Genomic DNA, 24485 nt, shown 5'->3' on the forward strand with positions numbered 1-24485 from the left:
GTGTGTAGGTAAGCTTACAATTCGCGTAACGAGTGTTGAAACCTTGGTGTCGACGAAACTCAATACAAACTGGAACACCTGTGCTCAGTGAAGGTGCACGTCTACGCCAGAACAATTTAGTTGGCAGCACAGCATTACCTAAAGCATGGCACAGGAACAACCAGCTTGAAGGCAGCTCTTCGGCGCGCCGCACACCTGTGCTCCGTAAAAGAGCACGTCTACGCCAAAACAATTTGGGAAGCAGCACAGTATCACTCAGCACGGCACGGGAACTACAAGCGGCAAGGCAGCTCTGCGGTGCACCGCACAACCAAAGTGAGCCTTCGGGCATTTGAACGAAGCGACACCACGATTGCACACTGCCAAGCACGACTCACACAATTTCCGTCGCTAAACTGTAGTGTATCCATACATCGCACACGCTTTACTGCAGGTCTCGAAGGTTCCGACGGTCGACGAGAGCACAGAAACGTCGCCTTAAATTTTATCCTAGCGGTATCCGAATCAATCCGAGGTGCGAGCAACGTAGGGCAGATTGTCTCTTCCGTGGCAATATCGCCGTCGGTCACCAGCGAAATGCACACCATTCCTCCGTATTTTCACCTTGTACCTACGTCAGACACCACGCTGAACTCTGAAGTCGCTGTCGACCGGCCTCATATGACGGTTTCTGCGCCTGAAATCAACTCGCCAAGACGAACGACAACCAACAAAGCATTCGACCATAGAGTAACTCAGTAAACGAAAAGAGGGGACACTCGAGCCGATTCGCGGCCCACGAGCTAGGGACTACGACGACCGTTCAGTGGCACTGCAGTCACACACCTAATTTAGACATTTATCATATTTTCACCCTTGATAAATAACTCCACTCTATAACCTAACATTTCAAAATTAATAGCAGTTCCAAATACTTTTAAAAACAATTTGGACAGCTGCGGCTTTGGCTGCGGCTCAGTGGATGGCTTTGGGGCCGTCGGCTCGGCGGACGGTAGCTTTCCGGTCACGTCGCTCGAAAGGTCGGTTGGGCTGCACTTGAGTGGCTCGTGCGGGCTTCTCGACATTCTTCCGTTGTTAGGAAGGTGAGTCGTTTTACTGACACCGTATTTTGCTTGCTTTTGGCTATAGTTGGATGCACGGGCTAAAGCGCGAGCTAATTGCTCTGGATGAAGCCTCGGCAGTTGCACGTGCACGCGTGCGCTCGTGCAGCGAGAGCGCCAGTTAAGGCACTCAAGGCATACTCAATTTCATACCTCATGTGCATCGCTGTCAATGCTGGTAACGCGAGCGCGTGGCTTTTGCGCCAGCAGCTATGACAGCGTTGTACCTGGCGCCATGTATGAAGCAGGGTAGGTACCGCAGGGGGTACAGGTAGCCTTCATGCGCGCTTTGCTTAGGGCGAGGCCATCCTAAGCAAAGCGCGCTCACGAGGAAAATACAACAAAATGGAAGGTGACAATACCGTGAAGGCTTTTCTTTATCACCACTCTTTGTTGTCGCTTTAACAATTTTGGTTCCCGAATTGCTATGAAATGAAGGCACCAAATTCGCGTAATCTCAAATTGAATTGTGCTATTTTCGTTTCCCAGCTGATGCCGCCAGGATGTTTGGCTACGGCAGCTACTGTTGCGTAGCCTGGTGCGGAAACAATGGGAGAACGCGCAAGAAGCCAGGAACAAAGTTATTCCGAGTTCCACGAGACGACAGGTTGTCCTTTGTTTTAACAACGTACTGGACGCATAGTTCTAATGAAAACCGGAGAGAAAGCTGAATGTTTAATCAAAACTTACTTAATCAAAGCTTTACTTCTGTTAGTACTAAATTTAGTTTTAAAACACCCTTTCCATGATAACCGGATTGTGGTGGACTAGCTTCCCAGCTCTGCAAGGCAGACTGCATTACAAATTCGTTGCTACGTGCTGAATTAACATGACATGCAAGGAAAGCACAACTCGTTTTTTTTATTTGTTTTTTATTGAGATTAAGTTTTTTAATGTTTCTATAAATGAGCAAGGCACTAAAACTAGCTGATGCCCATTGTCAGCACTGGTATAAAACTACCAAACTCCCAAAAAAGTTGCACTTCTTTTTATAGCATTGCGCACCTTTTAACCAGTCAGCAAAATTGTGTATGTGTGCAGTCAATAAATAACTACAACCTTCTGAAGCACTATTAGTTTGCTTATCACCTCCATGTGAAACCACAATATCTAAACCATTAAGCGCCGTTCACACTCTTGCAACCGAGTACGACCGAGAGAGACAAGACCGGTTTTTAATCCTCTTACGACTTCTTAGGACCAGCTCCGCAGCAGCGCGCCTGGTCCTAAGATGTTTCTCTCGGTCGTACTCGGTTGCAAGAGTGTGAACGGGCCTTTATGGTCAAATATTTTATTTTTAACAAAAATAAAGAATAATGAAGTTCACTACATCTTCCAGGTCAAAGGCATGGCTGAGGTATGCCAAAAGAGACGACCTTCTGCGAAAATCGTCCAGTGAGCTGCATGCGAAGTATTTCGTCTGCAGCAGTCACTTCACAGCGCGTGACTTCATGGACCCTGGGCGAACAAAGCTAATGAAAACCGCTGTGCCTTCAGTTCGCCCATCGACATATTCAGATGCTGAGAGAGCTAAAGGTAAAGATTTATTTAACTATCCATATACGAAAAGTATATTACTTGTGTAAAACTTTATTTAAACACAATATTGCCTCTACGGCTTCACAACCTAACTTCTAATAGACGAAACTCTTCCAGACTTTATGGAAGCGACAACCCCACCGTGCGGCGCAAACCCCATGGAGGCTACAGCCTCCAGCTTCCGGCCCGAAGAACCCTCAACCGCTGCCCATGGTGAGGAAGGACTTGTGTTAGAAACAACAGCCTGGGTCTAATAGACAAATTTTTCCAGACTCCATGGAAGCGACACCCCCACCGTGCGGCGTAGACCCCATAGAGGCTTCAGCCCCATCATGCGGTGCAGCCTCCAGCTTCCGGCCCAAAGAACCCTCAACCTCTGCCCATGGTGAGGAAGGACTTGTGTTGGAAAGAACAGCCTGCGTCTAATAGGCAAATATTTCCAGACTCCATGGGACCGACAACCCCACCGTGCGGCGCAGACCCCATGGAGGCTACAGCCTCCAGCTTCCGGCCCGAAGAACCTTCAACCGCTGCCCATGGTGAGGAAGGACTTGTGTTGGAAACAACAGCCTGGGTCTAATAGACAAATTTTTCCAGACTCCATGGAAGTGACACCCCCAGCGTGCAGCGTAGACCCCATGGAGGCTTCAGCCCCATCATGCGGTGCAGCCTGCAGCTTCAGGCCCGAGGAACCCTCAACCGCTGCCCATGGTGAGGGAGGACTTGTGTTGGAAACAACAGCCTGCGTCTAATAGGCAAATATTTCCAGACTCCATGGGACCGACAACCCCACCGTGCGGCGCAGACTCCATGGAGGCTACAGCCTCCAGCTTCCGGCCCGAAGAACCTTCAACCGCTGCCCATGGTGAGGAAGGACTTGTGTTGGAAACAACAGCCTGGGTCTAATAGACACATTTTTCCAGACTCCATGGAAGCGACAGCCTCGCCGTGCGGCGCGGACTCCACGGAGGCTACAGCCCCATCATGTAGCTCGCCCTTGGATTTCCGACCGGTGACACCGTACACAAGGTCCTCCTCTGAACCAGTTGGAGCTTGTAAGTGTCCCATTTCTTTTGTTCACCTGTGCCCATATGCTACTACTCATATAACTAAAATTCATGCATGTTAAGGTGGGTATTAGTTTGTCTACTTTTCCGGTAATGGGCTTTTCATGCCAAACCTGTAATATACCTTACGTACTGTATTGTCAAGGCATACAGTGGAAATATGTAAATTTAGCAAACATAGCTTCAAAAGCCCAGTTTCCCACGATTTCTAATTGTCTGTAGTTTAGGGGCATATTATCTACTTGCAGATTATGTCACTGTAAGGTAATGTTGGCTATGCTGGTTATAAGGAGAACTGCTTACCTGCTCTGATTTCGTTATTTTTATTTTTTACCTGTTTCAGGTACTTCTACGCCTCCTCTGCGCAGTTCTGCGCCGAGACCTAAGGACATCATAAGGCGTCTCCAGGCCAAGGTTTCAAAGTACCGGAAGACCATCGCAAGGCTGCGCAAGCAAGAGAAGAATATGCCTCGATCGGCTGCGGAAGCTCTCAACATCATTCGCCCTCACGTGACAGACGAGGTATTTCACCTACTGTCAAGCCATGTTAAATTGAAATCCAAGGGCAAGGGAAAACGATTCCCGTTATGGTTGAAAAAGTTTTCTCTTCATCTCAACTTCCGTGGGCCGCGGGCATACCGTTTTTTGTCTCGTTATCTCACTCTTCCTACTCAGCGCACACTAAGAAGATGGCTGTCGGATGTCAAAATGACACCTGGAATTATACCAGGCATTATGTCATCCATTTTTACAAAAACACAATCATGGAGTAAGCGCGATCGCATCTGCACTCTCATCTTCGAGGAGATAGTGTTAAAAAAAACTTGTCATATGACGTGTCACAAGATGTTGTTCATGGATTTACGGATGATGGCTACGAACGAACCTCAACGATTGCCGACAGAGCCCTGGTTATCCATCTTTCCGGAGCTTCCCGGAGATGGGTTCAACCAGTCGCTTATACAATTGGGCACACGTCTACGCCATCTACCGTAATCCGGAACTTGTTGATCTCGCTCACTGAGCAGTTGCAAGACATTGGAATCACAGTTAAAGCTGTAATTTGTGACCAAGGGGCTTCCAATGTAAGCTTAGGGAACCAGCTTGGTGTCTCTGTGGCGCAGCCCTTTTTTTGTAAAACGTGAACGCGTTTACTTCATTTACGACGTTCCCCATTTAGTCAAAACAACTCGGAACAACCTAGGCCCACAGGCTTCATATCGAAAATGAGATTGTAGACTGGGCAGATATTGTGAAACTGTACCACTCCACACATGAGATGCGACTGCGGTTGGCGCCAAAGTTGACTGAAAGACATATCTACCAGAAACCTTTCAGTAATTTGAAGGTTAAGCGGGCGACCCAGGTATTGAGTGCTTCAGTGTGCGTCGCGCTTTGAGCTCTTGTCTATGCGAAACAGCTGCCTGAAGCAGCCATGTCAACTGCTTATTTTTGTGACCGCATGGACAAGCTGTTTGATTGCTTGAATAGCTCCAGTCTAAAGAAAACGGAGCAAAAGTTGCGCCATGCTATTCGAAAAGGGCAGCCGGATTTAGTTGAATTTCTCGGAAAACAGCTTCCATGGATTGCGTCTTGGAAGTTCGAAGGCAAACGTCAGCCACACACTATCATCGGGTGGCAAATTACGATCAAAGCCGTCTTGCTGCTGTGGGAAGATGTTTCCCAGAATTACGACTTTGAGTTTCTCCTCACGCGTCGACTTCAACAAGACCCACTTGAACAGATGTTTGGACACATAAGACAAAAGCAGGGATGCAACTCGAATCCCAATGTGCCTCAGTTCATATCTGGCCTGAAACACATTGGGATTCAGAAGCTCCTCACACTGTCACCGAAGGGAAATGTCGAGGAGGATGAGACGGACCTCCTCCAGGAGTTGTCCCCATTTTCACTTAGTAGCGAGTCACTCGTGGATGTTGTGCAGCATGTCCCACAGGACGACTTTCCATCTTTGGAAAACATCACTGAGTTGGCAGCCCATGAGGAGTCCCAGGTTATTGACAACTCTGCTACTTATTATGTTGCTGGCTTCATTGTTAAAATGTTTACTGAGAAGGCTGCAGAAGGTTGTTGTTGTCCTGACTTGCTTAGAGATGAGCACAGTAACCTTGATGAGCCACATCAGTTTTTTTATGATGCTGAAAGCGTACCACGTCCCAGGCAAGCTCTTCGGCAACTTGACTTTGCCACCAAGCGCAGCTTTCACACTTGTTCAGCAGCTCGAGTCAATCTTTCTTTCTGTTATCGAAAGTGTAGCGCGCCTCCGAAGTGTTTGTGAAACATTGTACATAACTCTCTCGCGTGTTGGTGATTTTAATTTTTGCACTCCAGAGTGTCGTGCACGGTTTTTAAAAATGTTTTGCCGAAATCGATTGTGCTGGCATGTCCGTTTTGTAAATAGAAACTTGGATAAAGTTTGCTTCCATTCTCGCGTCTCTGGTGTACAGCTTGAAAAGTTCAGTGGGTAGAAGATGATGTTTCAGCCTTTATGTTGCATCTCATAAGATATCTGCAACAGTAAAATTAATTTTATTGGGATTTTATTGGGCCGTGCAGACTGCACACTAGCCATCTGTTGGAATTATTTGCAGTCAGTAGGTTGCACTCTACTGGTCTATTGTAATGGCTGCTTTTTTAGATGGTCATGTCTGTTTTTTTCCTATTGTGGTCATGTGGAATGTGTAAGTTCCCATATTGATCTTTGTTAATACTCTCTTAGGTCACTCATCGCGGATGCAACTTTCTTTTCTTTTGGACACTGTTTCTGCTTTACACATATGTGGAGCGTGAAGGAGATTGAGATCAGGGGTGTCCACCAACCTAGCAAGCCTGAAATGCTCTGGGAATTTTGGATCACCTGGAAAAGTCAGGGAATTATCAGGGGAACTGTCAAAAGGTTGGCTAAATCAGGGAAAGTGACGAGTAAAAGTGGTACGGTGGTGCGGAACGAAGCCCGGCGATCGGGTGTCGTCACGGTTCTGCTGAATAACATTGCCCGAAATGTCATCCTTCGAAGGAAGGAACAGCCAGGAAATTTTATCAAAATAGTCAAGGGAAACCTGGAAAAATCATGGACTTTGAAAAAGTCATTGGGTAGACACCTTGTAAGATGTACCTAATTAGGCAGTGCAGATTGCATGCCAAGCCTTGGTGGAATCATTTGTGATGAGTGGGTCGCAGGTACACCGTGCACCAGTCTGATTTAGCACTCTTTTGTCAGCCATTTCATGTGCGCTTGTTATGGTAGTGGTCATGGTAAACCTTACATGTTAAATGTGACATGTTAAACGTGACATGAACGTAAAACCTGTATTAGACCGTCGGTTGGCTTTCAGTTCTTGTTATTTTGGTCATTATTGTTACTTAAATCAGCAGGAGCAAGGTATTTTTAATTCTGTAGTTCAGGCTGTGTTAGGGTTATTTAATGACTATGTCACAGACTAAGAAGGTCTACTGACGAAAAGGCAAACAGCGCGCAGAAAACGGGGACTAGAGGAAGTGCAGACAGGACAAGCGCTGACTCTCAACTGAAATTTAATCACAAGGAAACAAAACAAAGAAAACAGCAACTCCTCGAGTGCAGGTACTGCACTCGAGAAGTCATGTCATCATGTCGTTAACGATAGTTTCTCCCGGCAGGTTGAGAGACTGACCGTGGCAGGTTTCCCAACTTCGGTTCCATTGAGCGTTGCGGAGGGTTTGTTGAAGAAACTCAAGGGAGAACCCCGTCCCCGGACTGAAAGGCCAAATAAGAGACCGCTCGTAATACCGTATCTCCATAAAATTTCACACAACTTGAAAAAAGTTGCCTTGAGGTACGATGTGCCATTGGTGTTTTCCGCTCCGTGTAAGCTGTCGCAATTATGCGCGAGAGTTGCCGATAAGAAGGACAAAGGCCCCGCCTGCTCGGTGAAGCATGAGCATCAATATGTTATTTGCAAGGTGGGAGTTGTTTACACGATTCCACTAACGTGCGGGAAAGCCTACGTCGGGCAGACGGGCAGATGTGTTAATCACAGATTGCGGGAGCATGACTTGTCGTTGCGATCTGTGGTTGGTGCTGTAGGGGGGCATTTGCCATTGCATTGTCATAGTTGTGGGTGCAAACCTATCTTCAGTAAGACTAGTATCATTGGCAATGGTAGGGAAAGAGTGAATAGAGAAATTTTAGAGGCGCATGCAATCATCAAAGCCGGCGCGAACTGCGTAAGCCAAACGTCACTGGGCCTGAGTAGCAAAGAGATGTTTTTTTTGGACACGTGGTGAATTTGTCATGTGACGTGGGCGGAGTTGCTGTTTTCTTTGTTTTGTTTCCTTGTGATCAAATTTCAGTTGAGAGTCAGCGCTTGTCCTGTCTGCACTTCCTCTAGTCCCCGTTTTCTGCGCGCTGTTTGCCTTTTCGTCAGTATTAACCAACGAACCCACATCGCCACCCTTATTAAGAAGGTCTATACTAGTGGCAATCTTGTTTAGGCATTTACTTGTCTGTTTTTCTCATTGTGGTCATCGTGCATTTCAGATTTCTTCTGCTGAGCGTTTTATTTGCATACAGATTGCATTGGATCAACGAGCTTTGAGACTGCAAGGCCAGTTTTTTTTTTAGTATGTGTTGCTGATGCTGCATATGTTATGTGTGTGGTGCACCTTCCATGGAACATGCTTGAGAACACAAAACAGGCTTGCAATGCAATTGCAGTTGTAACATTGTAATTCCAGTTGTTTGATAAGATTTTCATGAATGCCATAATATGCTTGTCATTTTTTTGTACGATGTATTGTTTGTGAATCCTTGATGCACGGTGCTTATGTTTTGTAGTTTTGGTAATTATATACGAGGCACAAACTGCCCACCATATTTTGATATTCTTGTTGCGAAAATAAACTGTGTTGATTACTCCCTGGTGGTGTTCTTCTGGACAGCACAAACCTACATGGGTTTCCTGGCTTGTAAAGTCAGTGTTAACTGTATATAGTATTGTCCATTAGTTGTCCGCATTAGGAATCGTACATACGTGTGAAGTAATTACAGCTGAAATTTACCATGCGGGAATAGTAAGAAAAACATAACTCGCGGCAAACCAGATGGCGCAGGCTACCGCCCAATACACTACGCCAAACTATATATCTATCCATCCGGTAAGTATTTTATTGTGACTCCATTCATTCAGTTGGGGACTACGACGGCCGCTGGGTGCGCTCCCTGCCAGCTAAATGGGCCGCTGGGGCCTATGGGAGTGTCCGCTCTTTACCTTGTGTAGATTACTCTATGATTCGACAAGCTCCGGCCCAGCTGGGGCCAGCCGCTGCATGGGCGCTGCCATCTTTCCTGTGACGTCACGCATTTTGTTCGGTCATATGACGAGTGGTCAAATTTGCGTACAATGGCAGCTGCCTTATGGGGGTCACTTTCGAGTGCAGACCGGAACCCCGGTTTATCGCTCTAAGCCCCTCTACCACGTTGTAAAAAGAGCACCCGCGCGTTAGTGTTGCTTGCTTTTACATGGTTCTTAAGGCTGCGGTCCCACGGCAGCCATCTTGAACAAGGCGTTAGTTCAACCAATAGATGGCGACACGCACCCGTGGGGTGGCCGAAACATTGGTTCACAGTAGAGTGCCTTCATACACACGCGCGCTTTTGCTTGAGTGGTGACATCTCGGCCATTTTTCCGCACAATCGTTCTTTCTATGCATTTTGAAGTGCGCGCAATCCGGTGTCACTCAGCACGAGCGCGTAGCTTTGGCTAATGCATAGACGCCATTTTACCGCCCAAGTTACGCACCAAGTGCGCGAGAGCGTCACGCGCTGGCGCATTCAGGGCAACAATGGATGTCTTCACCCTGAGACAGACAGACATGTAGGCACCCTAGTTCACAGTGGGATGGCTCGAGCACCATCACGCTCCCCTCGTGGCCTTGCTCGCGCCGCTGCTAGCGGTGCTCAGCTGGCTCAAGTAGCGTGGCCTAGGAAACAGATGTATACGAGAATGTCAGGCTGGGTATAAATTTTTCTCTGATATAGGGAGATGCGGTTCGGCGGTTGTAACGGGCTTTCGCAATAAATCTTACCAAGAAGGAATCAAATGTTGATTGACGTGTCAATATTCTATCAATGAAATTTTCTTCTGCACGAATGCACGTTCAGTAGACTCAATCTTCCAAGACACCAGTGGAAGCGGACGTCAAGTACACTGCTTCGCGATTTACGGTACTTACATCACCATTTTAATGACGACTAAAATAACGTCACGATATATTGTGTTTCACGGGGTCCGGAAAATGATGTAAAGGTTGTTACATTATAGTTCCCAGAAAACAAACGCCGTTACAATATTTTCGGGAGTACCGACACTCATAATGTTGTAAGTACAGCTTAGGAGGAATATGATGAAAACCATCAGAAGAAATAGGAAGACGTTTATTTGCAATGACGACGCTATGAATTAACGGCGTTTAGCGACGGCAAGTTATGAGCGTTCGGGAATTTATAAGTTCACGTGATTGCTAACTATGGACATGCGTTTTTGTCGGGAGATGGTGTTGCGGTGATGACCTGATATCGGACGACTCGTGGCAAATGAACAAGCAAGTTTCTTCTCAGCGAATGATAAGTGTCCAGTGTCAAGCACAAAGCGTGGCTGCCGACGTTGTCGACGTTTCGAACACTTACCGCTTTCGACAAAACTCCTGGCACCTGGGCTAACTTTCTGGAAAGACTCGAAGTCTTCCTTGAGTCCAACGCCATCATGAACAGTAACTGAAAACGATCCACAATTCAATTGGTGGGTGGCAAAACGTATCCGCATCTGCGGAGTCATGGGCGATGCGTACTTTAAGTGGCTGGAAGTTTACACGATGCCTGCCACGACGTCCAAACACGTCATCGACGTTCTACGGTCTCTTTTACCTACTTTTGCCCTACCGAAAATACTTTTCTCTGATAACGCTCCAAATCTTGCTTCAAACAAAATAAACAAGTTTTTTAAGAAAAAAGAACGGCATCAGGCATCACATTAGTGTACCATACCATCCTGCAACAAACGGGCATGCAAAACAGATAATGTGCGAAAAAAAAAAAAAAAAAAAATTTGAAGCTTTTGGAAGAAGCAGTTCAGTGAAGAATTGCCAGGTTGTTGTTCCAGCAGCACGCGATGGTCTCATCTTAAACAGTAAAAACACCCGCCGACACAATATTCGGCGGACAAAGACACCCCTCGAACTCATGATACTATGGCTTACGAACGAAGATCGAGAGATTCCCAGATCAGGAGTAATTGCAGTTTATTCGGTCGGACAGCTCGTCTACGTAAGGAATTTCAGCGGAAGTCGGGCCTTCCGTGTAAAACTTAAGTAGAAAAGGCTCTATGTTGGTTGACCAGAAGGAGTCATCGCTGAATACATTGCATATCAATGCCCTTGAATGTAAGTATAACTAAATCACAAAACTCCTTTTGTGTATTGAGAAACTGCCCTTGTATTTGATAGTAGAAGCTAAGGTGGTGATTTGGACCTTTCACACCAGGCTCCTTTTTCTTATTTTTCGCCTCATACTCCTTTGCGGTTTAAGCATGCTTCAAGAATCTTTTGGAACGGGGACACTTTACGTCAACGAGGCCATTTGTTCCAAGCAGTCAATCAGGGAATGCTGCTAGAAATCCGTCCCTCATATTAACGAATAAGCCGCACTTCTGCACAGTGGAGTTTTCCTGTTCCACGTACAGTTGTAAAGCAGCATTCTCATTGATTCTACCATATTCTGTTGCGGGTGAAGAAAGTCTTCGGGTACACGATACTTGAATCAAGTCTGGCACTGTGTCTTGTGGTTCGACACCCCTTAATGTCGTCGTCCTTATAGAGCCTCATCATTTAATCATTACCTCGTAACCTCATATTGCTCTTCATCAACAGTAAGTACAGTAGGCTACTGACGTATTACAATCCGAGAAATTGAGTCTATCAGTCCTTCAACAAGTTTATTATTTATATATTGTTATTACGTTACATTACCTCGAGACGATCGACGTTCATCGTCGATCTTCAAATAGCTGTATATGAATTAGACGCACAAGGGGGGGGTCGGTGGCCGAGTGCATGGTGTAGCGCACACCAGCTGGAGCACTTGGCGCGAAAGCTCGAGCTGCAGAAGCCACCGCGCCCCTGCCCGTTTCGATCTGGAAGAGAATCGTACCGGCGTGCGGTCGTGTTTCACTACTGCGTGGCGCACGTTAAAGACCCCAGGTTTGCGGTTGTACCGCACTGGCTAAATTGCTCTTCTACAGCTGAGAGTCAGACGCCCACTAAGGCGGACTAACTTCCGGCTGTATAAACATACACACAACAAATTGCAATTAGACGCATAATAACAAAGAGCACAGCGTGCCGCCTCTTTTCTTTGCATGCCTTTCTTTTAAGCCAGCGCAAGATCGCGCGTTCTCTCTTTTGAGATGGTTAAAACGGTCGCACATAAAACCCGCGTTTCTCCTACCCGGCCGCTTCCTCCTTCCATTATGCGTAGTTGGTTATAACTAAATAAGCTATAATAATGGTGTATTATTCATATTTACTTTCAGTTTCAGTCAGGGAAAAGGGATTTCGCGGGAACAAGAGCAAACAAAATAGCAGCGCTTAGAGTATCAGCACTCTCTGCCCCGACAGTGTTGTGAACGCCTCCATTCTGGTGCTTGTGCAGAGCGGGCGCAACTGCCGATCGGCATGGTTCAAAAGTGCGACATCCTCAGCATTAGATTCGGTGTTGGGAAGCTCATGTAATGTTGCTTTGCTTTGTCGCACACTGTTTAAAGTAGAGGACGGAAAAGCGTTTCTTGTGATTTCAGATAAAGCTTCAAATAACTGGCAACCATGATTTTAAGCCACAATATGGCAAGTGTCGCTACTCTGACGCGTAGCTTATTTAATGACACTATTCATGCTGAACAAAAAAACTGCTCCGACTTTACTCAACAAGATTAACAATTTAATCAAACGTTTCGTCTCCCATGCAGGAAACATCGTCAGTGAAACCTACAAGCAGGAATGAGAGAAAAAACTTCAACAGTCCTATTTAAGCAAGTCCGCGTACACATCGGGGAGGGGGCCGCGGTTCGAGTTGCAAGCTGATGAGTCACTTCGGATGAACCATGATTCCACGAACCTGCGTGGACCCCACCTTTGTTCGCGCGCCAGAGTGGACGCATTCTCAAAGTCGAAACAGTGACCCGTATTCCAACAATGGTCTACGAGTTCCGTCTTCGCTCTTGTCGCATGCGTGGCCTTCGCCACGTCCCTTTTGTGTTCGTTTAAGCGAGTGCAGCGCTTCCGGCCTGTCTCCCCAATGTAGGATGCGTCACAGTCTAGACAATTCACTTTATACACAACACCGCACTGGGACTCTGGGGGGGTGTAATCTTTAGGTTTAGAAATGAGGTCACGTAGTTTACGATGGGGTTTGAAAGCAGTACGGATATTCAAAGGGGCGAGGGCCCGGCGAATAGACTCAGAAACACCTCTCAAATAGGGTATTGTTACTTGCCCTGTCCTAAGTCGTCCATTATCCTGACTTCTCCTTTGCCCCATCTGTTTGCGCGTGTTATCAATAAAACGTTTCGGATAATTTCGCTTCATCAACAGGTCAACAATAACAGCATCTTCAGAAGCGCGCAATTGAGGATTAGAAGAAATGCGTTCGGACCGATGTAGTAAGGTTTTTACGACAGCCCTTTTATGTTCGACAGAATGGTGGGAGTTAAAGTTTAAGAGGTTGCCTGTATCGCAAGCTTTGCGGTACACTGTTGTATCTAAGCGACCGTTACTATGTCGGAACACATTAACATCCAGAAAAGGCAGCGCACCGTTCTGTTCAACTTCATGTGTGAATTGGATTGATGATTCAACATTGTTTAAAGCTAAATGAAAGTCAGCAACATGGTCCTTGTTTAAAATTACAAAAGTGTCGTCCACATAACGTTTGTAAAAACCTATCGGGAGCATACCCTGTTTAAGGACAGTTTCCTCCAAATACTCCATAACCAGATTTGCCATTGTAACAGAAATTGGGCTACCCTTTGGACATCCTTCAATTTGGTGATAAATTTGTCCGCGAAACGTAAAATGCGATTGTTTAAGACAAAAACGCAGCAAAATTACAATATCATCCACCGTTAACGATGTGCGTGATGGGAGGCTGTCATCCCTACGTAGGCGTGTTTCGGCTATCTCAACACCCCGAGAGGTGGGGACATTCGTGAACAAGGACACAACATAAAATGAAACCATTATGTCGTCTTCGTCTAGGACGTGATCCCGAACCAGGCCCACGAATTCTTGGGAATTCCGTACTGTTAAACCATTTTTACCTGTGACCGGAGTGATGGGTTCGACCAGATATTTTGACAGATTGTACGTCGGAGACCCAATAAATGAAACAATAGGACGCAACGGGCACTCGGGTTTGTGAATTTTGGGGAGACCGTACAATTTAGGTGTAGACCCGTCAGAAGAAAAAAGACGACGGTACATGGCATCGTCTAGGCGTTTCTTCTTTTTTAGATCGCGGAGGTGATCAACAAGGGATCTCTCAGATTTAGGGGTGGGGTCCCGCGGTAACGTCACAAAATGCGCTGTGTCGTCAAGAATTACCTGCATTTTTTCATAATAACTTTCTTTATCGAGGATAACAGTGCCTTTCCCCTTGTCAGGTGTAAGAATAATGATTGATTGATCCGATTTAAGATCCCGTAGTGCCGACTGCTCCACCTTGCTCAGATTCGATGGCGTTACTTTAGCATTATTAAGCATAGTCGATATGCGGCTGCGGGCCAGATTGATCCCGGTCGTATCCTGTAGGTGACGAAGTGCCTCCTCAATTTCAATTATAAAGTCTCTTTTGGGAACTACACGTGGGGCTAGAGCGAAATCAAGTCCTTTCGAAAGAAGACTTACATGACCGGCGGAGAGCTCTTTCGATGACAAGTTGTAGACCGCTGATGCCGGTGGTGTGGGGACCTTTGGAATTAGTTGGGACAGTTTCTTGTCATGGGTATCCGTGCATTTGATCCTTTCCATTTCTTCTGCTTGCTTCCGTGCACCGAACACGTGGTGCATGTCGTCAGGTTGGAGAGTCCGTCGCAGGAACTTCTCAGCTGTAACAAGCCGGTGCCGACAGTCGATGAGTTTCTGCTTGTTGTCCAGGATCAGTGCCTTAAGGCAGTCACGGCTGAAGTTCTGGGCCAGTTTTCTTCCGTAGGGTGTGTCGACCCGGGGGCGACATCGTAGACCATGTGGAATCACGTTGTGGTTCAGGCACTCACGGTTGAAGCGTTGATGGCATTCCAGGCGGACGATCTTTGTGGACTGGTTGAAGTATTCTCTCAAGTTGCCCAAGGCAGCAGAGCCGTACAAGGTGTACGGCTCTGCTGCCCTGCTCTCCGACTTTACTCTTGTTGAGTAAAGTCGGAGCAGTTTTTTTTTTGATCATTATGATTCCCGGCTTTTGGAATATTTTTGCACTATTCATGCTCTTGTTCAAGAGGCTTGTAATACCTGGAGGGGCCATGACGTAAGCCCCGTGGATTCTACAAGTCACTACCTTTTGACACCTTCCTCTTCCTCATTGTTCCCGCTTGTGCCAGTAAATTAGCTACGGTTCAGAGTAACAACACTTGGCCATACTGTGGCTTAAAATCATGGTTGCTAGTTACCTGAAGCTTTATCTAAAATCACAGGAAACGCTTTTCCGTCGCCCACAAATCTTTAAACAACCCGCGACAGAGCATTGCAATATTGCATCAGCTTCCTAGCACCGCATCTAATGCTGAGGAAGTCGTACTTTTGGATCATGACGACCGGCAGTTGCTTTTGCTCTGAACAAGACCCGAAATGGCGGCGCCCAAAACAATTTTGTGGAACGGAGTGCCGATACTTTAAAGCTCATTTAGTGACTCTAGGCATGAAGTGAACTCGGGTGTATTATTGTCCTCTTCGTCTTTATTGTTTATTGATTTCAATCATATCGAATAATGAACACATTATATCACGCTACGCGTGTGTAATTATTTGTCTTATATTGATAACGTGACCCAGTACTTAAACCGTTCATTTATTGATAGTAAATCTTCCAATATATTTTTTAAATGTGAAGGTAAAAAGACACGGAGATTGGTGATGATACAGACGCCAACGCCGCCCTCGGAAATTTTTTGAACACTAGAAATCAGCAGTTTGTCTGCCATTCAGCAGGTAGCGCAACAAAACACCCAAACAGTTTTTAATTGTTTTTAAAATTAGCTAAGCTCTACACTAATTAAGAAACCAAAGCAAAATCACTGTGAAACTTTAATACATCGCAATGTATATTGTCACGAATTAAGGCGACGAGAAGGCGAAACTTGAACTGAAAATAAAGGTTTAATGGGCGAACTTGTGCCAACCAAAAATAAGTAACGAAAGAGCGTCGAGGGAGCAGAAAAACAGGCGGCGACTCGGCGGCGAAACAGAAAGCGCGAGCGAGACTGAGACTGACTCGACAAGGTCGCGGGCAGTTGCTTATCTACCGTGCGTCACTATCTCGAAAGTTCGGCAAGGAAGGTTCGAGCGTCGCGCTCTCGGGGCGAGGATGAACTGGCACTTTCGAGAATAACAAGGCAGAGGGAAAGTTACGTCTGCTGCGAGAATGACCGGGAATCTTCTAGAAGACCGTGACCAAGCGTTGCCTTCTCGGCTCTGCGGGCGGCATTATCCCCCTTTTAAAAGTGCATCGCCCCGATGCAAAGCGAAAGGAAAACGCAAAGGGCTAAAACAATTACGGCGAAACAAAACAAACATCCAGTGTCACAATCCTAACGCGCGTAGAACGGCTTGAGTCGAACTACGTGGACGACTTCGGGTCGAGGCAGGCGGCGTCCTGATGGTCGAGTTCCGTCGGGGAGCACCTCGTAGTTCAAGTCCCCAAGGCGGCGGATGACCTTGTAGGGTCCGAAGTAGCGCTTTAACAGTTTCTCGCTGAGGCCGCGGCGGCGAATGGGCGTCCACACCCATACCCTGTCTCCGGGCTGGAACTCCACGTCGCGGCGGCGGAGGTTGTAGCGGCCTGCGTCGACACGTTGCTGGTTCTTTATTCGAAGACGGGCTAGCTGTCGTACTTCTTCTGCTCGTTGGGTGACCAGCTGGGCGTCGTCGGTGCCGTCGTCCGTTGGATCGTGGGGCAGCATGGCGTCGAGCATCGTCGTCACCTTTCTGCCGTGCACCAGCTGAAAGGGTGTAACGCCGGTAGTTTCTTGAATCGCCGTGTTGTACGCAAACGTGACGTAGGGCAACACTTCGTCCCACGTCTTGTGTTCCACGTCCACGTACATCGAAATCATGTCGGCGATGGTCTTGTTTAGTCGCTCCGTCAGCCCGTTTGTCTGCGGGTGGTATGCCGTGGTCCGGCGGTGGTCGGTGTGGCTCAGGCGGAGTATCTCTTGTGTCAGTTGCGCCAGGAACGAGGATCCTCGGTCCGTAATCAGGACTTGGGGAGCGCCGTGTCGGAGGACGATAGACTCCACGAAGAACTTGGCTACTTCCACGGCGGTCCCCGACGGGAGTGCTTTTGTCTCGGCGTACCTGGTGAGATAATCAGTTGCCACGATTATCCACCGGTTTCCCTGCGTCGACGGTGGGAAAGGTCCGAGAAGATCCATTCCAACCTGCTGGAATGGTGTAGTCGGGGGCGCGATCGGTTGCAGGAGACCTGCCGGCTTCGTCGGTGGTTTCTTACGTCGTTGGCATTCGTGGCACGAACGGACGTAGAGGTGGACAGTTTTCGGGAGCTTGGGCCAGTAGTATTTTTCTCGGATCCGTGCAAGAGTCCTACTGTAGCCAAGGTGACCAGATGTTGGGTCGTCGTGACAGGCTTGGAAGATTTCTTCTCGAAGACTAGCAGGAATGACCAGGAGCCACGTCGAGTTGTTGTCCCCGAAGTTCTCTTTATAGAGGAGACCTCTCCGGACGGCGAATCTTGGCAGGTCACGCGAGAAGGCTCGGGAAATCGTAGCCCCTCGTCCCTCCAAGTGGTCGATCAGTGCACGCAACTCAGGATCGTCCCGCTGAAGCGCTGCCATGCCGTGAATGCTCACCGCGCCAAGAAAGTGGTCGTCGTCGTCGTCGTCTTTGGCACATCCGGTAGCTGACTCGACAGGGGCTCTGGACAGGCAGTCGGCGTCGCTGTGTTTTCGGCCTGACTTGTAGACCACGGTCACGTCGTACTCTTGCAGTCGTAGGCTCCACCGAGCGAGGCGTCCCGATGGGTCCTTCAGGCTCGCTAACCAACACAGCGAATGGTGGTCGGTGACCACCCGAAAAGGAGTCCCGTACAGGTATGGGCGGAATTTCGTGATGGCCCAGACGACGGCCAGACATTCCTTCTCGGTCGTTGAGTAATTGCGTTCCGCGTTCGACAGCGTCCGGCTAGCGTATGCGATCACGCGCTCCGCACCGTCTTGTCGTTGGACCAGTACCGCTCCGAGTCCTGTATTACTGGCGTCCGTGTGGACCTCCGTTTCGGCTGATTGGTCGAAGTGGCCGAGAATCGGTGGTGACTGGAGCCGTCGCTTTAGTTCGTCGAATGCCTGCTGTTGTTCTTCACCCCATTCGAAGTTCACGGCGTCTTTCGTAAGGCGCGTTAGCGGCGCAGAAAGCTTGGCGAAATCCTGAACGAATCGCCGGTAGTATGCGCAAAGTCCAAGGAATCTTCGAACGGCCTTTTTGTCGGTGGGCGGTGAAAAGGCCGCTACGGCGCGAGTTTTCTCAGGGTCAGGACTTACACCTTCGTTGCTCACAACGTGGCCCAGGAACTTCAGTTCGCCGTAGGCAAACCGGCACTTCGTCGGCTTGAGGGTGAGTCCTGCGGTCCTGATTGCCTCAAAAACGGCACGAAGACGTCGCAAATGCTCGTCGAAGTTGGCGGAAAATACCACGACGTCGTCGAGGTAAACGAGACAGCTCTGCCACTTGAGGCCTGCCAGGACGGTGTCCATGACACGTTGGAACGTTGCCGGCGCCGTGCACAGTCCGAAGGGCATCACCTTAAACTCAAACAGTCCGTCGGGCGTGACGAAGGCAGTCTTTTCTCGGTCCCGTTCGTCGACTTCGATCTGCCAGTAGCCACTCTTAAGATCCATCGACGAAAAGTATCGGGAGTGGCGCAGCCGGTCCAGCGTGTCGTCGATGCGGGGAAGCGGATACACGTCTTTCTTGGTGACCGCGTTGAGCCGCCGGTAGTCAACGCAGAATCGAAGCGTTCCGTCTTTCTTCTTCACAAGCACGACTGGAGATGCCCACGGGCTGCTCGAAGGCTGAATGATGTCGTCGTTGAGCATCTCCTGTACTTGTTCATGAATGGCCTCTCGTTCTTTTGGGGAGACCCGGTACGGCGGCCGATGCACAGGGAGCGCGTCGTCGTTGGTAATGATGCGGTGTTTCGCAACTGTGGTCTGGCGCACCCTCGAAGTCGTCGCAAAGCAGTCGCCGAACTCAGCGAGGAGGTCTCCGAGCTGTCGTCGTTCCGTGGCGCTGAGCTTGGGGTTGACGTCGAGCTGTGGCGGCACTGTACTGGACGGCTGACATGGCGACGGCTCGTCGGAGATCGCGGCGATTTCGGCGTCGGCCAGAAGTTCCTCAACGTGTCCTATAGTGGCCCCTTTCGTGAGATGCTGCGCCTCCGGTCGAAAGTTCGTCACGAGGACCACACAACGTCCATCCTGCAGCTCTGCTACGCCCCTTGCGACGCCTATTCCTCTTCCAAGAAGCAGTTGGACGTTGCCTTCCAGAAGGACTTTCCCGCTGGCAACTGCGTCGGTCACGACGGGCACACGAACACTCGACCGTGGCGGCAGGTTCACGTGGTCCGCAATGACTCGGACGGCGGCTGGCGACGTTTTGGATTCCTTCGGAGGTAGCACGGGCTTTCGCAGCGTCAACCTGTTTGCTCCAAGGTCGATCACCGCACCGTACTCACAGAGGAAGTCCATGCCAAGGATGACGTCTCTCGAACAGTCTTTGAGGACGACGAATTTCACGGGGCAGGTCTCTCCGTGGATGTCCACGCGCGCAGTACACCTTCCCACTGGTGTGATGAGATGTCCGCCGGCGGTTCGTATCTTCGGGCCATCCCACGGCATCATCACCTTCCGTAGGCGGCGAGAGAGCTTCCCACTTAAAACCGAATAGTCTGCTCCGGTGTCGATGAGCGCCTTCGCGTCGTGGCCGTCGATGATTACGTCGAGGTTATTGGACACCGTCTCGTCGCTAGTGGGGGAGCCCTCCGACGTTTGTGGAGGATATTGGTGTCGTTCGTCCTCGGCAATACCACCTCCCGGCATTGCCGCACTTAGTTTTCCCGACGGGAAGCGATGGGTGACGGGCTGTCTCGGCGAGACCGGCGGAAGGGCGATGACGAGCGTCGGGGAGATGGTGAACGGAATCCTCGGCGGCGAGACGACTCAGGTGATGAAGAGCGGCGGAGGTAGTCCTCGATGTCCCGAGGTCGCTCCCCAAGACGTGGTCGAGGGTCGTTGGGCGCAAACCCTCGTAGGCCCAGCTGGCGGTAGGGGCATCGACGGTAGATGTGGTCGGCTTCCCCGCAGTGGTAGCACAACGGGCGTCGATCGGCCGTTCGCCACACGTCGGTCTTCCTGGGCGCCGGTTGCTCTTGCCGGACGTACTGAGGTCGATCGTCGAGACGTCGGGGGTACGGCTGTGCCGGTGCGTCCCGTCGTCGTGGTGTTGGAGGTTGATGGGCAGCAGGTGGCGGTCGTCGGGCCATGGCGGCGTAGCTCACCGTCGGTTGCTCGAGCGGAGCGGGGTTGACAGGAGGCCGTTGTTCGATGGCTCTCTCGAGCTCGTCCCTCACAACTTCGGCAATGGACAGCGACGCCGGGGGGTCGGCAGCAGGCAGCAGTTTCTTGAGTTCTTCGCGGACGACTTGACGGATAATCTCGCGAAGCTCGTCGGTGCTGGTGCTGAACTCGGAGCTTGCTGATGCCAGAGTTGAAACGTCGTTGAGCCGATGGTAATGCAGCGCTCGGGCCATTAGCGCCCGCTCGATGTTTGTCGCTTCGGCAACAAATTCTTCGACGGTCGTCGGAGGGTTGCGAATAAGTCCCCCGAAGATTTCGCTTTTTACGCCTCTCATAAGGAAGCGCAACTTTTTCTCGTCAGTGGCTTCCGGGTCGGCGCGGCTGCTCAGGCGGAGGATGTCTTCAACGAAACTGGTGACCGTTTCGTTGGGGCCTTGAGTCCTCGCCTGGAGAAGGTCTTCGGCCCGCTGCCTACGGTGCTGACTGGCGAACGTCCCTTGGAGCTCTGCTTTCAGCTGGTCCCATGACGTAATCGAAGTTTCACGATTCTCGAACCAGTGTCGTGCCGTTCCCTCGAGGGAAAAATAGACGTTTTGCAGACGCTGTTCAGGAGTCCATTGGTTGTGCAGCGCCACCCGTTCGTATTGCTGCAACCAATCTTCGACGTCTTCGTAGATCTCGCCGTGAAAGGACGTCGGCGTACGAGGGGTGACGGGCAGGTAGACGACTGGGGCGGCGGTCAGGGTCTGCGACGACTGGGGGTCCATTGTCGGCTTCGTCGACTGGTTGGTCTTCTTCGACAGTAGACCGAATTCCGGGGGCAACCCTTGAATACGGCGGCTGGCACGATGCTCCGAGTCTTCAACGGAAGGTCGTCGGGAAATGAGGCTTGCTGATCGAGTTCTTGTAGGGGTACGCTGCACGGGTTTTGTACCCCGCACCTCCACCAGAAATGTCACGAATTAAGGCGACGAGAAGGCGAAACTTGAACTGAAAATAAAGGTTTAATGGGCGAACTTGTGCCAACCAAAAATAAGTAACGAAAGAGCGTCGAGGGAGCAGAAAAACAGGCGGCGACTCGGCGGCGAAACAGAAAGCGCGAGCGAGACTGAGACTGACTCGACAAGGTCGCGGGCAGTTGCTTATCTACCGTGCGTCACTATCTCGAAAGTTCGGCAAGGAAGGTTCGAGCGTCGCGCTCTCGGGGCGAGGATGAACTGGCACTTTCGAGAATAACAAGGCAGAGGGAAAGTTACGTCTGCTGCGAGAATGACCGGGAATCTTCTAGAAGACCGTGACCAAGCGTTGCCTTCTCGGCTCTGCGGGCGGCAATATGTATTCCAAACAATAAATAATATTAGATGCAATAAATCTGTTTGGTGTCCAAAAAAGATATGCGTCAAGAACAGGTAAGTTTGAAGGGCTCCTGGAGCGTTATGACTTTGAAAATGAAAAAAAGCCATCGTCCACCTCTTGGGCAACCATTGTAGATCTAAATGTTATAAAAGATATTATCATAGTTTAATTATTTCCTCAGCGGCATTTGAAGTACCATGACTCGAAGCACAAAAAAGTGCTACGTTTGATATAAAATATCTAAACAAAAAAATTGTATACAACATTAAATTTTTTTCTGCATATTACCAATGATAAGCACTACATCTGTAGTAAATTTCATTGCCCTAGGGCTTCTCAATAAAAACATATTTGTGCTGAAAAATGTCGTTTTTAGGGCAATATTTGGAGAGATGAAAAAAACAAAGTAGTGCAAATACCAAAAAAGTATATCGTTACATTCTGCTCCGACATCATCTTAACAAAACTGATATATTGGAACCGTGCTATCCTTAATGGATCGTTCATAAAACATGAACTAGCGGAGCAAGTGAGGGCACGCGCTATCATATTCGCAACGCTGCAAACGCGCATTAACAGTAAAAACCAACACATACATAATATCAAGTGAAAGAGGATTGCATTGCCTTTCGAATGACATCAATCCCACAAAACAGTATTTAAAAGGAGATGAGTAATGGAAAAAATAGTCAGAGCGCAGGTGAGCTGGTGTAAGTCGAACATGATTGTAAACCTGAGACTGGGGCAGGAAGAGAACACAACAGAAGGTAGTAAAAGAAGAGGCAACGCCTCAAACTCAGCTGCAAAGTTTATTTCGAACACGCTTTATATACCCAACCCCAACGTCGTCTCCACAAAAAAAAAAAAAAAAAAAAAAAAAAAAACATGACAAGATCCGGCGAACGTAGGTGAAAACATTACTGAACACGAAGAAAGGGTTTGACCTTCACAGGTGCGTTCCCTCTAACAAATCACTCAGTCCAAAGAAACAATACTATACTCTGCTACCAGCCGGAACTGGGGCCATCTCCAAAAATGTGAACAACATTGCCCTCCTACCACGAACCACAAATGGATAACACAGCGTCTTTCTCGAATAAGTCTAAAGATACATATATAAACAACACTAGTACTACAAAAAAAAAAAATTACAAGCGTAGAAATTGTTTGCATTCGTTCCAAACTGCAATGACGCCTGACTTATACAGTTGCCAGACGTTTTTATACGAATCGTTTCTTGGACTACACGTTTCATATCATCGCGTTCTTTGTGAATTACTTCCGTTTCGGACCAGTTGGCTTTACAATTATTACACTCTAAAAGGTGCCTCGCTAACTCGGAATTGGACGGGTTGTTTATCACATTCCGTTTGTGTTCCGTCATTCTATCATATAGACATCTCGACGTCTGACCTACGTATTTTAATCCACACTCCAAAGGTATCTCATAAACCACCGAATTCTCACACGTTACCGACTTCTCGCGATGTGCCTTCTGGCAAACTTCCTGTTTCGATTCAAAAGGTGTAAGCTTGCATAACTTAAAATCGGATGTGAACACTGTTTCTACGCCAAACCTTTTTGCCGACGCTTTTATGTTATGGGAAATATTGTGAAAATACGGTATAGCAACTCGTCGGTTCCTAACAGTTGGTTCATTCCGCTTGCCTCTGATTTGAATAGAAAGCTGCCGTTTCAGAAACGTTTCGTCATACCCCACGTCCTCCAGTCTACCCCATTGTCTTTTTAAAGCTTGACTCATGAAATGGGTACATGACCTTTTTAGCGCATTACCAATTAATGATTTCGCAACTCCCGCCTTAATAATTTTAGAGTGACAACTTTGTCTCGGGAGCACCGGTTTAGCCATCTTCTTACCATATTCCCAACATAAACCATTTTTTACCTGAATGCGCAAGTCCAAAAACTGCAACATGTTCTCCTCTGGTTTTTCTACTGTGAAATGCAACTCCGGGGCCGTTGACCTAATAAGCTTTTCAAGATACTCCGACTTTCCTTCTTCAAACTTGCAGACAAAAATATCATCTACATATCTTCTGATGAAGCCCACGTTAGGTGACAACTCATTCATCCTGTCAAACAATACTCTATCCAAACTGTTCAGGTATATTTCAGCTAACAACGGAGCGACGGACGAGCCTATGCATACACCTTCTTTCTGGATGTATTTTCGATTATTATATTCGAGGACTGTTGACTTTAAATAGAGATCTAACACGGTAAGGAAGCTTTCCACTGTTACGCCCGATCCTGATTGAAACTTTACCAGATTCAAGTCTAGCACCTCCTTCACGGCATTCATCAGCCTCTTCTTTTCCAGAGAATAATACAAATATTTTATATTCATGGAGAATACCGAACACCTCCTCCCATTGTTTTGTTCTAAGATCTGAATGAGTTCTTCTGTGTTTCTCAGCGATAAGGATTTGTCTAAACTGACCTGACCTAACCCATGCTGCAGAAACTTAGACACAACTTTTTGCCACGTTCCGTTTTCGTTTACCACCACTCTGAGAGGCATCTCCACTTTATGGTCCTTTAGGAAAAATTTT

This window comes from Ixodes scapularis, unplaced genomic scaffold (assembly GCF_016920785.2).
Source record: "Ixodes scapularis isolate PalLabHiFi unplaced genomic scaffold, ASM1692078v2 PGA_scaffold5__190_contigs__length_132052651, whole genome shotgun sequence".
In the NCBI taxonomy this organism is placed as follows: domain Eukaryota; kingdom Metazoa; phylum Arthropoda; class Arachnida; order Ixodida; family Ixodidae; genus Ixodes; species Ixodes scapularis.